The following is a 14,920-nucleotide window of genomic DNA, read 5'->3' on the forward strand; positions in this document are numbered from 1 at the left end:
GAAATGGTTCAGAGATCTATGGAGCTTTCAGTTTTGCTTTGGCAGCTAAGGGAGAAAACCTCTCTTTTTCCTACTCTGTTTTCCCAGAAATAACAAGCTAATTCTCACCAGAAGGTGACTGTTGGAACCACCTCTCTTTGCAGAAGAGGCTGATGCAGGCTGAATCTGATACCTCTCTCTGTAGAAAAGGACTGAGCTGCATATTTGATCTTTATTCCTGTTATTAATAAACAGTAATTGTGTTTCAACTTACAAACCTGGTGACTGTAATTAGTGGACAGTCAAAAGCCAAAGATTTTGGATATTTTTACAAGAATTATTGGTTAATTCACTTGCATTGTGACTCCAGAACACGTGGGGCAGGAATTGACCGCATACTTGCCCAGGATGTCACAGCACATTCTTTTCATTCATAGGTTCAATTTTATGTCCTTCAAATGTCTATCTTTATTCTCTGATTTAGATTATGTGAAAGGATTCTTAAAATTTTCGTGAAGACTGAGGAGGACCTTACAGGTAAGTAAATGCAAGTTTATTTTAGTCATAGAAAGCAGGCGCTTCGGCGGCGTACACATATTAAGTCCCATTCGGCACTATCAGAATATTAGCCCCTGTCCAGGCCGGCATTTACATACCACATGGCCTCCATCCACAAGCGGGGAAGCTCAATTAGGATATCCCCGTGAGCCTAGCGAGGGTTATTACACCCCTCCTTCCCCCCAAGTCTAAAGATTCCCCTCCAGTGGCCAGGTGAGGAGGCCTTCACTGCCACTTCGCATGTGGCCACACCTCTGCCACTGGTCAGAGGGCCGGGTCAGGGGGGGTGGGGGGGGGGGGGGGGGGGGGGGGGGGGGGGGGTGCTGCATTGAATTGTCAATAGCCTTTTTGATGAAAAACGACAAAAGGCTCACCTCCAATTGTGGCATCGTCCTCACGTGCTGACACTTCTGTGTCCATGTATGAGGCCAAGTAGTCTTTGTCCTACTGGTCGGGATGCTGGTCCATGGTGGGTTGTGTCTCTTGACTACATGGTGGTATGAGGGGCAGTGGAGTCACTGATGTGCCTGGTGTGATTTCCTCAGAGGCAGGTTTCCTGCCCCTGAAGTGGTTCACATGTTCCCATGTATCTTGTCTCAGGTTCTGAACTTGTATGAAATGGGTCCCCTTCTCTCCATAAATACTCCAGAAACTGGGCTCCGTCTTCAAAATTACGGACATGCATGGCGCCTCCCGGTTTTAAGCCTCTCTCAGACGTCCGGTGGTCATGGTACTTCTTTTGGAGATCCTGCTTTGTCTCTATATTCCCGCCTAGATTTGGAAATGTGAGGCTCAGGGAGGTTCAGAGGCGTCAGCCCATTAATAGGTCTAACGGTGCTACCCCTCTTGTGACGTGAGGCATGGTCTGATAATGGAATAGGAACCTTGTCAGTTTTGTATCAAGGGAGCCTGTATTCTACTTCTTCATGTCTTGTTTGAATGTTTGAACTGCCCGCTCTGCCAAACCATTCAAGGATGGAGCAGTCTGGATAACCCTATCCCGCTGACACATATAAGTGATCTTCTCATTCGTAAATTGGATCCCGTTGTCCATGACCAATACCTTCTGTATCCCTTGAGCGCTAAACGATTGGCGTAATTTCTCCACAGTAGTCCTCAAGGTGGTGGTGGTCATCTGGTGCACATCCAGCAACTTGGAGTGGGCATCTATGAGGACCAGAAACATTGACCCCACGAATGGGTCGGGGAAGTCGGCATGCAAACGCACACAGGGACACCCTGGCCAATCCCAGGGATGGAGCGAGGCTGACGGCGAGAGTTTCAGGGATGCAGGGCACTGTTTTACCATGCTCTCAATGTGATTATCAATTTCAGGCCACCACGCCTAGCTCCTCGCTAGTATTTTCATCTTTGAGGTCCCAGGCTGTCCACTATACAGGTCCTGTAGGATTGGCTCTCGACCTGGCCGCGGAACAATCACGCGAGTTCCTTCTGCTTCGTGATGTAGAGCTGTAGTTCTGTGGGAGGCTGTCCTGTAACCCAATGTGCAGGATGATACAGCGTAGTTTTTCCAATGTGTTACCCCTCCCGGTCCATGTGCGGACATCACAGGCACAGTGCCATAAAGTTAAACATTGCTACGACCTCATCTGTTACTGGTGGAGACGGGGTGTGTGGGATTTGACTGAAGATATCAGCGTTTTTTATCTGTACACCCATGTGATGCTCAAACTTATATTCGTAAGCCACTGATAACAAAGTCTGTCATTGGATCCAGGTTGAGGTTATGAGAGGAATCCCCTTGTCCTCTTTGAAGAGACATAACAAGGCCTAATGGTCAATGATGATAAAGAACTGGCGCTTGCATAGGGCAGCACGGTGGTGCAGTGGGTTAGCCCTGCTGCCTCACGGCGCCGAGGTGCCAGGTTCGATCCCGGCTCTGGGTCACTGTCCGTGTGGAGTTTGCACATTCTCCCCGAGTTTGCATGGGTTTCACCCCCACAACCCAAAAGATGTGCAAGGTAGGTGGATTGGCCATGTTAAATTGTCCCTTAATTGGAAAAAGAGAATTGGATACTCTAAATTTTAAAAAAAAGAAGTGGTGCTGGTAGATGTACTGATGGAATTTCTTCACCATGTATATCACGGCCAAGCCTTCTTTCTCAATCTGGCCGTCATGGCATTCTGCGTCGACCAGGATCCTAGATGCATATGCTATTGGTCATCCTGTGCCGTCGTCCCACCATTGGGACAACACTGCTCCAATGCCGTACGGGGAGGCGTCACATGTGAGGATGAGTAACCTTGAAGGGTCGTAATGAGTCAACAGCTGGGAAGATAGGAGTTGCCTCTTTACCTTTGCAAACGCTTCCTCTTGTGGCGCTGCCCATGCCCATTTTCTGTCCTTCTTCAGAAGCACGTGTAGGGATGCCAACAGAGTGGTCAGCTTTCGGATAATAGTTCACAAGGCCTAAAAGCAACTTTAGTCCGGTTGTAATTTCTGGCACAGGGGCTCACCTATGGCCTGGACCTTTTCTTCTACTGGTTGCAAGCATTTACCTGGAACACCCACTTTCCTCTCTTCAGGTGGATGCCCGCTTGGGGAGAACTGCCTGAGGGCCTCTTCCAAGTTGTTTATTTTTTAATATAAATTTAGAGGACCCAATTACTTTTACTTTTTTCCAATTCAGGAACAGTTTAGTATGGCCAATCCACCTAACCTGCACAGGTTTGGGTTGTGGGGTGAAACCCACGCAGACGCGGGGAGAATGTGAAAACTCCACACGGACAGTGACCCAGGGCCGGGATTGAACCTGGGTCCTTTGCGCCGTGAGGCAGCAATGCTAACCACTGTGCCACTCTGCCGCCCCTCTTCCAAGTTGTTTAAGTGTTCCTTCTTGGTGGCCCCTGAAATGAGCACATTGTCCAAATCTATAACTACTTTGCGCGATCCCTGGAGCACGCCTTTCATTACCCATTAATATCACATATGCGGATAAGATCCCAAAGGGAAGCTGAGTATACTGGTACAGGCCCCTGTGGATATTGATGATCACGTACTCCTGTGATGCTGCGCTTAGCTCTATTTGGAGATACATGTGACTCATCCAGTTTTGTGAACAAGTGGCCCCCGGCTAGCTTCGCGTACAGATCTGCTAGATGTGGCATGGGATATCGGTATAGGCGGAAGGCCGTGTTGACTGTGAATTTATGGTCACTGCAGAGGCCGGCCCACTCTGCTAATTGGACCGGGAGTATGATAACCAGACTTTCCAAGCATCGTAATTCGGTTTCTACCTTCGCGAGCAAGGCGTAGGGGATTGGTCATGCTCAAAGTATTTGGCTTGGGCCTCCAGGTCGACGTAAAATTTTGCCCTCACAACTTTTATTTTTCCTCGGCCCTCCTGGAAAACCTCCAGATATTACCCGAGGACCTCGTACAGGCTGCCAGTGCCCATCGGAGGTTTTGTTGACAGTCCAGTGTTCTTAGCCAATCATGGCCCAACAGGTTGAGTCCCAGCCATTTGTACCACTATTAGTGGAAGACTGACAGTCTGGTGCCCGTGGGTGACGAGGGCCATGGTGGTCCCCATGGTTCAAAGGCTCCCCAGTATATGTTGCCAGCCAAGCCTTGGTATCACGCAAGCCCAAGGGCAAGAAGCCAATTCAAAGCTGTCAGAAAGTCTGTTGACCTTCCAGTAGCCCCTTTGTAAATCTCCATAACCAGGAAGTAACCGTTGAATGGAAATCTAATCCGAGTCAGTGGCACTTTAGGTGGTGCGATGCAATTCAACTTTATTTATTGTCCTTCTCAGGCTGGGTCACATCACAAATTTTGTTTTTAACATTTCAATAGTATGAAGACCCAGGAGGCCCTTAGGTAGCTAAGTAAACATGAGTTTATTTTTGTCATAGAAAGAAGCCGCTTCGATAGTGTGCACGCAATAACTCCCAGTCGGTGTCTTGTTATGCTCTTGGCGTAGCATAAGCGGCTTCCTTGATGTTCACTCTGACAAAGGAAGGTTCAGACGTGGAGATAACTTCAACACGTTTATTAAACTATTTACAATTCTCCTACCCGGATTCACCTCTACTGTCAATCCTTCTATAGCTACTCAGACTGATGAACCAGTCTGCTACAATCCACGTGGTGGGTGTGATGTTGAATCAATCCTGTGTCTGTACTCACTGAGTGTCTCCACTGGAAAGAGGAAAATTATGTGTGCTGTGTCCTTTATATATGGGTTGGTGTAATGCCCCCCTGTGGTAGTGTCACCTCTGTGTGTATCGTGAATGCCCATTGGTCGTGTTCTATCTTACTGACCTATTGGTTGAGTGCCTGTGTGTCATGTCTCTGGTGCTCCCTCTAGTGTCTAGCTAGTCTGCGTGTACTTACATTAACCCCTTGTGTATCGACAGTGATGCATATCACCACAGTCGGGACTACCAGAATGACGGTCCTTGTCCAACTCGGCTTTTAGACAGCATAGTTACATAGCCGTGCCTCCGCCCACTAGGGTGGAAGTTCGTATTCCACAAGCCCCACAGTGAGATCGATTAGGGCAGGCTTGTAGGTCTCGTGAGGGTTATTACAATTTTAAGCATTTATTTGTTAAGATGTTCTTCGGGTGATGGACAATGGAGTCAAAACCACTTTCTGATCACTCAATTGACTATCTTTTAAACTACTGCTTTGTGAATGTGGCATGTTATTGTTCTTCTCTAATCAATGGCTCGTTACCATACTATTCAATTAACAGATTGTCCGTTGAGTTGCTCATCGTACATCAGCTATTTCACTGTTTTATAATGACAGGAGTATTATACCAAATTATACCAGATGTTTTATCTTGCTATTGAGGTGATACAGTCATTAAGGTGGTCTACCCTGGCCTAATTGCTGAGATTAATCAATGTTTAACTGCATTGTGTCGAGGGATGTTTGTTGAGGAGATGCTGGGCGGAATTCAACCAAAATATTTCTTAGGACTCGGTTCTCCAGAAATATTTCTAAGAGCTGGATGCTTCTTCCCCGCCCACCGCAAAAACACCGTGGGCGAGAAGCGGACAATGGCGAACTCCATTGACCTCGGGCAGGATTCTCCGGTTACTGGGTGGATACGGCCGGAGAATCCCTCAGTGTCGTAGCGAACGGGAATTGCCACGAACATCCCAGCACGAGGCGCAGTGAAGCCGGTAACTTTATTCGTCTTTAATTGGTCCACTTAACAAGGCCTCACAGGCTCGCCAGGCCCCCGCTAAACAAGGTCGAGCAACACTTAAGCTACACTTGCTCAGCCAGCCCAAGTCATTCGCAACAATGGCGCTGAGGAGACCAGCCACAAGATTTGGGGACACTGACCTGGGGAGGCTGGTAGATGCTGTGGAGGCCAGGAGGGATGTTCTATTCCCCCAACAGTACAGGAGGGTCAGCCACAGGGTAGCCAATACTGCCTGGGATGAGGTGGCAGCGGCCGTGAGCTCGGGGAGTGTGACCAGGAGGACTGGCCTCCAGTGCAGGAAGAAGGTCAATGACCTGCACCAGGCCGCACGTGTAAGTAGACACCAACTCAACCACTCCCAACCCTGCGCCCCCACCCCCCCGAGACCTCTCTCCCACCTGGCGGGAGTATCTAGCCCCTTCTTCAATCCTCCTCCTTCACTGCCCCCTCCTAAAATTGTCGGGAGAGGGCCCAGATTGGCGGTGGTGTGCCAGACATCTGGATCCTCACTTCCTTCGAGGTGTGTGCCCTGGAGGTGACCGGTGTGGCCGAGGACAGTGCAATCACCAATGCGGAGGATGGTGGACACCGCAGAGGTGAGGAACCACCGGGCTCCAGCCAGGGGACCTGTCAAACATGGATTGTTATTGCCTTATTGACTGACCCACCCCTCGCCCTGACCACATGCCTATTCTCCCGCAGGTCCTCCAGCTGACACTGCCGTCCCATCCCGGGCGGCCCCTTCTCCTGACCCCAAGGAGAACACCTCGGAGGAGAGCTCCGCAGATACCACCATAATAGCCGCAGCACAGCTGTCATCCCCACCCTCCACCGGCGCAGATACGCACACCTCGGTGGGAAATGTTAGTGGTCAGGCTTCTGGAGCACAATCAGATGAGCACCGCACTGTACATCAGGTGGAGGCAGGAACCCCCAGACGAGAAGTCAATCGGAGGTCTGCAGAATCCCAGGACCCAGCTCGGTCCCAGCCTGACGCTGAGCCTCTGGAAGAGGTCATCTTGGAGCTGATGGAGCTGTTAGGGAGTGGCCGGGACATTGAGAGGGAGATGTCAGCGACACTCCAGCAGATGCATAGGCGAATAGAGGAGTCCCAGACGCTAAGGGCGCAGCAGATGTCGCCAGCAATGGGTGTGATTGGTGGGCCCCGATCGCGGGCCAGACCCCATCGGAGGCCCGCCCTGGTAAAGGGGCGCTTTTCCCCGCCTCACAGGCTGCCCCCCCGACCCTTCGCACAGGCAGCCACCAGGGGTGAACGTCACTGGCGAGACTCTGCTTTTTCCACGCAGCCTCTCGGCCCATCTGGGCCGGAGAATCGGCGGGTCCACCGATTCCAGCAGCCCGCGGCTGGTGCCGTCAAATGAGCCGGTGAATATGGCTCCTATTCTCCGCACCTCGGAGAATTGCGCGCCGGCGTCGGGGTGTCGTGGTGCGGTTACGGTGATTCTCCGGCCCGGCGCAGGGCTCGGAGAATCGCGCCCCCATAAGTCAACACTTCGGGTTTTCGACAAAGGTCCTTTAATTAAACACAAAGTTTGTGGGGGGGGGGGGGTTTGAAGAGACCACAGTCATTCCAAATGCCCCCCCCCCCCCTTTTACAGAGGTTAAAGCAGACAATTTATATGATACAGTAAGCAATATCTGGGACAGAAAGCATTCTTTAGATTAGCAGGAGACAGAAAAACAAGCAGAGTTAGATTTTGATAACAGGGCCTTGGGGTCCTTGCCTAAGAAAAATAATAATTATATGCTGTCAGCAAAACAATGTGCAGCTGTATGCTTGTTTGCATTGTATGACCTTCTGACTATTTCATACAAAACTCTCGACTGAAATAAGGCTAAATATCCATCATGCTTTGCCAAGTGCCCATTTCCATGAAATATTGTCAAGCAGTTGGTTAAATATTAATATAGGGTATTAAGGCAACTAATCCGCAAACTAAAGTCCCGTATACAGTCCCTTATAACCACCCTTTACCCCCTTTACCCTTCATTCCACCCTCATCACCCCTTTCATGGGTTTGGCCTCCATCAGGCCTAGACACCCTGGCCTCGGGTACTCCCTGGGGTAAAGCAATTAACTAGGTCCCAAAGTCAATTAGAGGCTAATTATTATTTCTCTCCTGTGCATCTGCTTGGCCTCTTATCTCAATAACCTCTCCAAGTTATTTAAGCTCAGAGAAAAAGAGGATATAATGGCTCCTTGTCATGCATTTCGTATACTTTTTAAACAAGGTTGGCAGTTGTAATCTTTAATGCATTCTCCAAAATGTCACATTGCAACAGTAATTGATGCGCAGACTTTTTCGATAAATAGATAGAAGCTACTGGCTTGTAATAGAAATCCTAAACTGATGAAAGCTTATTGATTTTGAGCCGATGGTGCAATGCTAACTCCTAATTACTTCAAATATTCCTGGATAATTGTACCATTATGTACTAGAAAAATTGTTCCTGTTCAAATCTGAATGCAGCAGGTAATTGTTATTGTAAAGAGTTTCAAGAGACATCCATAAGGTTTTCATGGATTCAGCGTTAGACATAGATGGCTTTGCCGAGACACAACTGATCAGTTAATGCACACTGATCTTAAGTTTTTATTAGGCTCCGTAAACATTTATGTTTATTGCTTCCAAGTATTTGTAACCTCTTTTACTGTCTTAGATCATGGATAATTTTCAATCAGTGTTAATGAACCAAGCAGGAAATTGGACTGTGGGCAAAATTCTCTCATTTTGTAAGAGTGTGGTGACGGGTGGCGGATGGCTCTGGCAACACCTGTCCTGCAGACCCGGATAGTGGGATCCCGCGCCAAATTTCACGCTTGGAAGCTCATTAATTATGCACAAGTGAGTTTCCCCCTGTCTCTCCTGGCAGGCCGACGGCTGGTTATCCGCCCTCAGCTGACGGGCTCAAAGGTCCCGGTGCCATATTTAAACACCAGTCTAGCACACTCATATCACTCTCTCCAACCCACCTGTCTTCACCAATCCTTGTAGGATGTCATCAAGCCTGAGGTAAAAGGCCTCAGATGAGGTTTGTTCCTCAATTTAACCACCCTCCTCCTGGGTCCATCACCTGCCAGGTGCCCATGCCCCACTTGGACCTCCACACACCACATTTGGAGTCTTTGTGCATCCCCTTCCAATAAACAAAGTACTGTCCAAATATATATTGCTGTGTGGCACCAAGGGCAAGGGGGACCCCTGAACAAGCTCGCATGCAGTACTGAACCAGAACGATGATTAAGAAGGGTCCATGGGTACAGCAGTATGGTGCTGTCCATGAAGACCAGATCGCGATGGAGATAGAACATAGAACGATACAGCGCAGTACAGGCCCTTCGGCCCTCAATGTTGCACCGACATGGAAAAAAAACTAAAGGCCATCTAACCTACACTATGCCCTTATCATCCATATGCTTATCCAATAAACTTTTAAATACCCTCAATGTTGGCAAGTTCACTACTGTTGCAGGTAGGGCATTCCACGGCCTCACCACTCTTTGCATAAAAAACCCACCTCTGACCTCTGTCCTATATCTATTACCCTTCAATTTAAGGCTATGTCCCCTCGTGATAGCCACCTCCATCCGCGGGAGAAGGCTCTCGCTGTCCACCCTATCTAACCCTCTGATCATTTTGTATGCCTCTATTAGGTCACCTCTTAACCTTCTTCTCTCTAACGAAAACAACCTCAAGTCCATCAGCCTTTCCTCATAAGATTTTCCCTCCATACCAGGCAACATCCTGGTAAATCTCCTCTGCACCCGTTCCAAAGCTTCTACGTCCTTCCTATAATGGGGCGACCAGAACTGTACGCAATACTCCAAATGCGGCCGTACTAGAGTTTTGTACAACTGCAACATGACCTCATGGCTCCGGAACTCAATCCCTCTACCAATAAAGGCCATCACACCATAGGCCTTCTTCACAACCCTATCAACCTGGGTGGCAACTTTCAGGGATCTATGTACATGGACACCGAGATCCCTCTGCTCATCCACACTACCAAGAATTTTACCATTAGCCAAATATTCCGCATTCCTGTTATTCTTTCCAAAGTGAATCACCTCACACTTCTCCACATTAAACTCCATTTGCCACCTCTCAGCCCAGCTCTGCAGCTTATCTATGTCCCTCTGTAACCTGCAACATCCTTCCGCACTGTCTACAACTCCACCGACTTTAGTGTCGTCTGCAAATTTACTTACCCATCCTTCTGCTCCCTCCTCTAGGTCATTTATAAAAATGACAAACAGCAACGGCCCCAGAACACGGCCCCAGATGACACATGAAAGTTTTTTCATCAACAATATAATGGTTCATGGAGTTGGGAATAATATTTTAGCATGGATGTAGGATTGGTTAAGGGAAGAAAGCAGAATAGGCATTAGAGGGGCTTTTTCAAGTTGGCAGGTGGTGAATAGTGGAATGCCTCAAGGATCAATGCTGGGAACTCAACTATTTATGATCTATATGAGTAATTTAGATGAAGAGGCAGAGTAATGTATCAAGGTTTGCCAATGATAACAAGCTAGATAAGCTGTAGGGAGGATACAAAGAGGTGATAAAGAGATAGTTTAATTAGCCTGTACTGGGTCTTGGTAGGTAGAATAGAATTAATCACTGGAATCCCTACCTCTGTCAGACATAATGTACTCTATCTGCAGGAGTAAAGACAGTCAATGCTCCAGTGGGAATGTTGGATCCAAATTTTACCCAATATGCATTCACTTCTGTTGTATCTGCATCTGATGTTCCACAATGTTATGCAGTCTGAGCCAGGTAATACACTGCACTTTATTGCGCTAAAAAGTTTAATTATCTAACAACCTAAATCAAATAACATCATGGAGGATCATAGAATCCCGACCATGCAGAAGGAGGCCATTCGGCCTATTGAGTCTCTATCGACCCTCACCCCATCCACACAATCCCGTAACCTAACCTGCACATCTTTGGACAATAAGGGGCAATTTAACATGATCAATCCACCTAACTTGCACATCTTTGGAATTGGGAGGAAACCAGAGCACCCATGCAGAGACAAAAAGAATGTATAACATCCACACAGATATTCACCCAAGGTCAAAATTGAACCCAGGTCCCTGGTGTTGTGAGGCACCAGTGCTAACCACTGTGCCACGCATATCAATAAACTAGGAAACTAGGGCGGGCTCTCTGAAAATGGGGCTATGTCCCCACGCCGGCGGGAAAACCGGCGGCACGACTTCGGCATCAGCGGCGCCCCCAGGTGAGGAATTCTCACCTTTCTAGGGGGGTTATGTTACCGCCGGAGTCGTCCCTGCTGCTTCAGCCGGCGCTGAAGGGCCGGCACGAGTTTGCGCATGCACGGAACGGCTGTTGTGATCTCGTACATGTGCGGACCGGCAGGCATATATCCGCATATGTGCGGGGTTTCCCTTCTCGACACCGACCCTGGGCAATGTGGCGGAGCCCTACAGGGGTCCGGCGTGGAGGAAAGAAGGTCCCCCCCTAATGGAAACAGCCATCCTGATCGAAGCCCAGGCCACCATGGGGGCCCGTCCTGGGGTCAGATCTCCCCCCCCCCAGGGCAGCGCCCCCCCCCCCCCCCCCCCCCCCCCCCCCCCCGCACACTTACCTGCCAGATCACTCCATGCGCGAGGTGAGTAATTCATGCCGGCAGGCCGAACCAAAAATGGACGGCCACCCGGCCCATCAGGGTCTGGAGAATCGCCGGGGTTGGGGGGACCGCTGTCAACAGCTCCCGACCAGCGTGGCGGGAATCCACCGGAGAATAGGGCAGCTGGCATCGGGGCAGCGGGGCGGGATTCATGCCTCACCTCGGGGATTCTCCGACCCGGCGCAGGGTGCGAGAATCTCGGCCCTAGTGTTTTAAAGAGTGGAATTAATACATTTTTGGAATTCAGCAATTTGAATCAAGAAGAATAGACTACATTTAGTAACAGTTTAGTAGTGTGTGCTATTGCACAATAAATCGTTTTGAGATGCTTTCTGAGGAAGGCAAGTGCTTCTGGTAGTGACAGCTACTGACCCAGGGAAATGGAAGAATTTCTTTCCTGGTCATTCACCTGACTTAAAGCTTTTAGTTTCATACATGAAAACAATCCTGGCCCCGTCATCGTGGGACTCGTCACGGGAGACTGAACGACCCAACCAAAGGGCCATTTATTTTCAGTGAGACCAGATGGTCCTGTTGACCAGAGGGGCCAGAAAATACCACCCTATGTACAGATTCACAGCCCACAGTGCCTGAGCTGATGAAGGGAGAAAGAATCGAATAAAAATAAAATTCGGCCACAATGATTCGGTACTGTCAACCGTGGATGTCAAAAATTGATATGGTTGCTACCTTCCCATGTGTCAAATCAGACAAGACTCTGCAAACAACAACTTGCCTTTAAAGGACTAAAACATTACAAGGTACTCCACAAACATATAATTAAACATCATTTGACACTGACCACTGAAGGAGATATTAGGGTAGATGATCAGCTTGATTAAAGAGGTAGGGATTAAGGAGCATCTTAAAGGAGGAAAAAGAGGTTGGGGGATTTTCCAAGACAATTCAGAGCTTAGAGATCATAAGCAGCTGGAGGTAGAGCCACTAATATATTCTGAACAGCGACTCTCAGGAGGATTGTGCAGCAGGGTGAGAAAACCTGTCTGCGATGTGTTATGGATTAATTTTTGCTATTGACATTCCCAATATTGATCAAGTTCAGAAAATGCAGGCACTCCTAAAAATCACCGCTTAGGGCAGACAGCTCTGCTATTTACTAAAAATTATTTTTGACAACTGGGAAAGGTGAAAGCTGAGGGCAGCAACTGACTTCTCCTTTGAGATCCTTGAGCACGCTGACTAAAATATCACTTGTGTTAGCATACTGAGTGAAAGGATCATTCAATCTTATGTTTGAAAGATCTGCATCTAATTAAATGTATTCCTCAACTGATGATGGCAAATTAGCATTAATTATACTTTAAATGCTACATTTTAACACTCAGGCTGGTGGTAGGATGTGCCAGAGCAGGTTCGGTGGGGAGTCCCCCTATCGAGGAGGCTGGTATTGTCTGCACTGTTCCACTCCGTGGCTCACTGGCTATAGACCCTGCAGGAGAAAAAGAAAACTATGGGCGGGATTCTCTGCCCCGACCGGCTGGCGGGGTTCTCCGTTACGGCAGCTGGTCAATGGGGTTTCCCATTGTGGGGCAGCCCCACGCCGTCGGGAAACCCCCAGGAGCCATCAAAACAGAGAATCACGCCGGCGGAGAATCCCAGCCTATGTTGATGATGCATCAACACAACCAACCTCAGAGGTGAGGATGACCAACAAGCCACGACATGCATTGGGCATGGATTTGCTGCATGCCCTTCACCAGAGCATAGAGCTGTCAAATTACCCTCTCCTCAGCATCCAGCCTTAACATTGCTGATGGATTTGGATTTTGTTTCTTGTCACGTGTACCGAGGTACAGTGAAAGGTATTTTTCTGCGAGCAGCTCAACAGATCATTAAGTACATGAAAATAAAATAAAATAAATGAAAATACATAATAGGGCAACAGAAGGTAACAATGTAACTACATAAGCAGCGGTATCGGGTGAAGCATACAGGGTATAGTGTTAATGAGGTCAGTCCATAAGAGGGTCGCTTAGGAGTTTGGTAACAGCAGGGAAGAAGCTGTTTTTGAGTCTGTTCATGCACGTTCTCAGACTTTTGTATCTGCTGCCCGATGGAAGAAGTTGGAAGAGTGAGTAAGCCGGGTGGGAGAGATTTTTGATTATGACATGCCACGATCGCACCCGCGTGAAGTTCAGTACCACCTGCCACCACCACAGCCCCCCGCCAGCTATGAGTTGCAGGTCAGCTCCTGACCACACCGTCTTCCTGCCATTGTGAGCTCTCTTCTCCACCAGGATGAAGAGACTATGAGGCATGAGTGTGCTGTCCTCCCTCAGTTGTCACAGTATGAGGCTGACATGAGCTGGAGCGCTCCTCAGTGATGGACACTTCTCATTTTCACTTGGAACGTGAGGGTGACTGACAGCTCAGTGCTGTGACTGGGCACTCGCTCTGACAACATTAGGGAGCATTATGGGCAGAGAGTCTGCTGAGCGCAAGTGCATGCTGTTGTGTATAGAATTGGAGGCCTTTCACCTGGGGGCACTCACCTCCCTCGAACTTAGGAGGTCATTGAACTGCTAGCGGCGCTAGACTCGTGTTGACTGTGATTGCTATGACTGCTGCCCTCCTCTGTCACTATAGCTTCAGTGAGTCAGGGAGGTATCTGTAAATTATTAGACCACCTGTGCTTATCTGCCCCTTGCAGTTCCGGCCCCATCCCAAGCAATCCCATTTGCAGACATTTTCACGGCGAGCCCAGTCATGGCCGCTGCTCACCGGTTAAATGTACCCTCCAGTTCAGTGGCCCACCTCTGGGTCACTCCTAGGGTCATTGATTGGACAGCAAACCCATCTGCAAGATAGTCAGCTTAGATGCATTTGAAAATTGCATTGCGTCCATGTAATGGACGCGAGGTGGGGACGTGAAGTGGAATTTCTCTGACAGGCAGGTTCCGAGCTCAGAACTGGAAGTCTTTCCCATTCCTACTTGCACCCTTCCCCGCCCACACACACACACACATACATGATTGGCATTAAAAATGGCAGTTGCGATCCAATTCCAAGATCCCCACGACCATTCACATCGCTGGTAATTTTGATGAATGTGAGATAAGAGTGTGTACACAGCAGTCCTAAGGTTGCTGCTTCCATTGAGGAGCTGGGAATTTCAGAACCTCCCCAGTTTTGATAGATGAGGGCCGGTGTCTGAAAACAACATGGTTGATACCAGTTCAGAGGTATTGCGAAACATGCAGTGGACAGTATTTAGCAGGGAAGTTCAAAAGGTGTTGCCACCTCACATGTCATGATGAAATGTTGTATGATAAGCAATGACTGATGATAGTGTTTTGTTTTTTATAATAATCTTTATTGTCACAAGTAGGCATACGTTAACACTGCAATGAAGTTACTGTGAAAAGTCCCCAGTCACCACTTTTCGGCGCCTGTTCAGGTACACAGAGGGAGAATTCAGAATATCCAATTCACCTGACAGAATGGGCGAGATTGATTTGTAAAGGCTGCCGTGGGACAGGCCGTGACCCACGGCA

This window comes from Scyliorhinus canicula, chromosome 2, assembly GCF_902713615.1.
Source record: "Scyliorhinus canicula chromosome 2, sScyCan1.1, whole genome shotgun sequence".
NCBI lineage: Eukaryota > Metazoa > Chordata > Chondrichthyes > Carcharhiniformes > Scyliorhinidae > Scyliorhinus > Scyliorhinus canicula.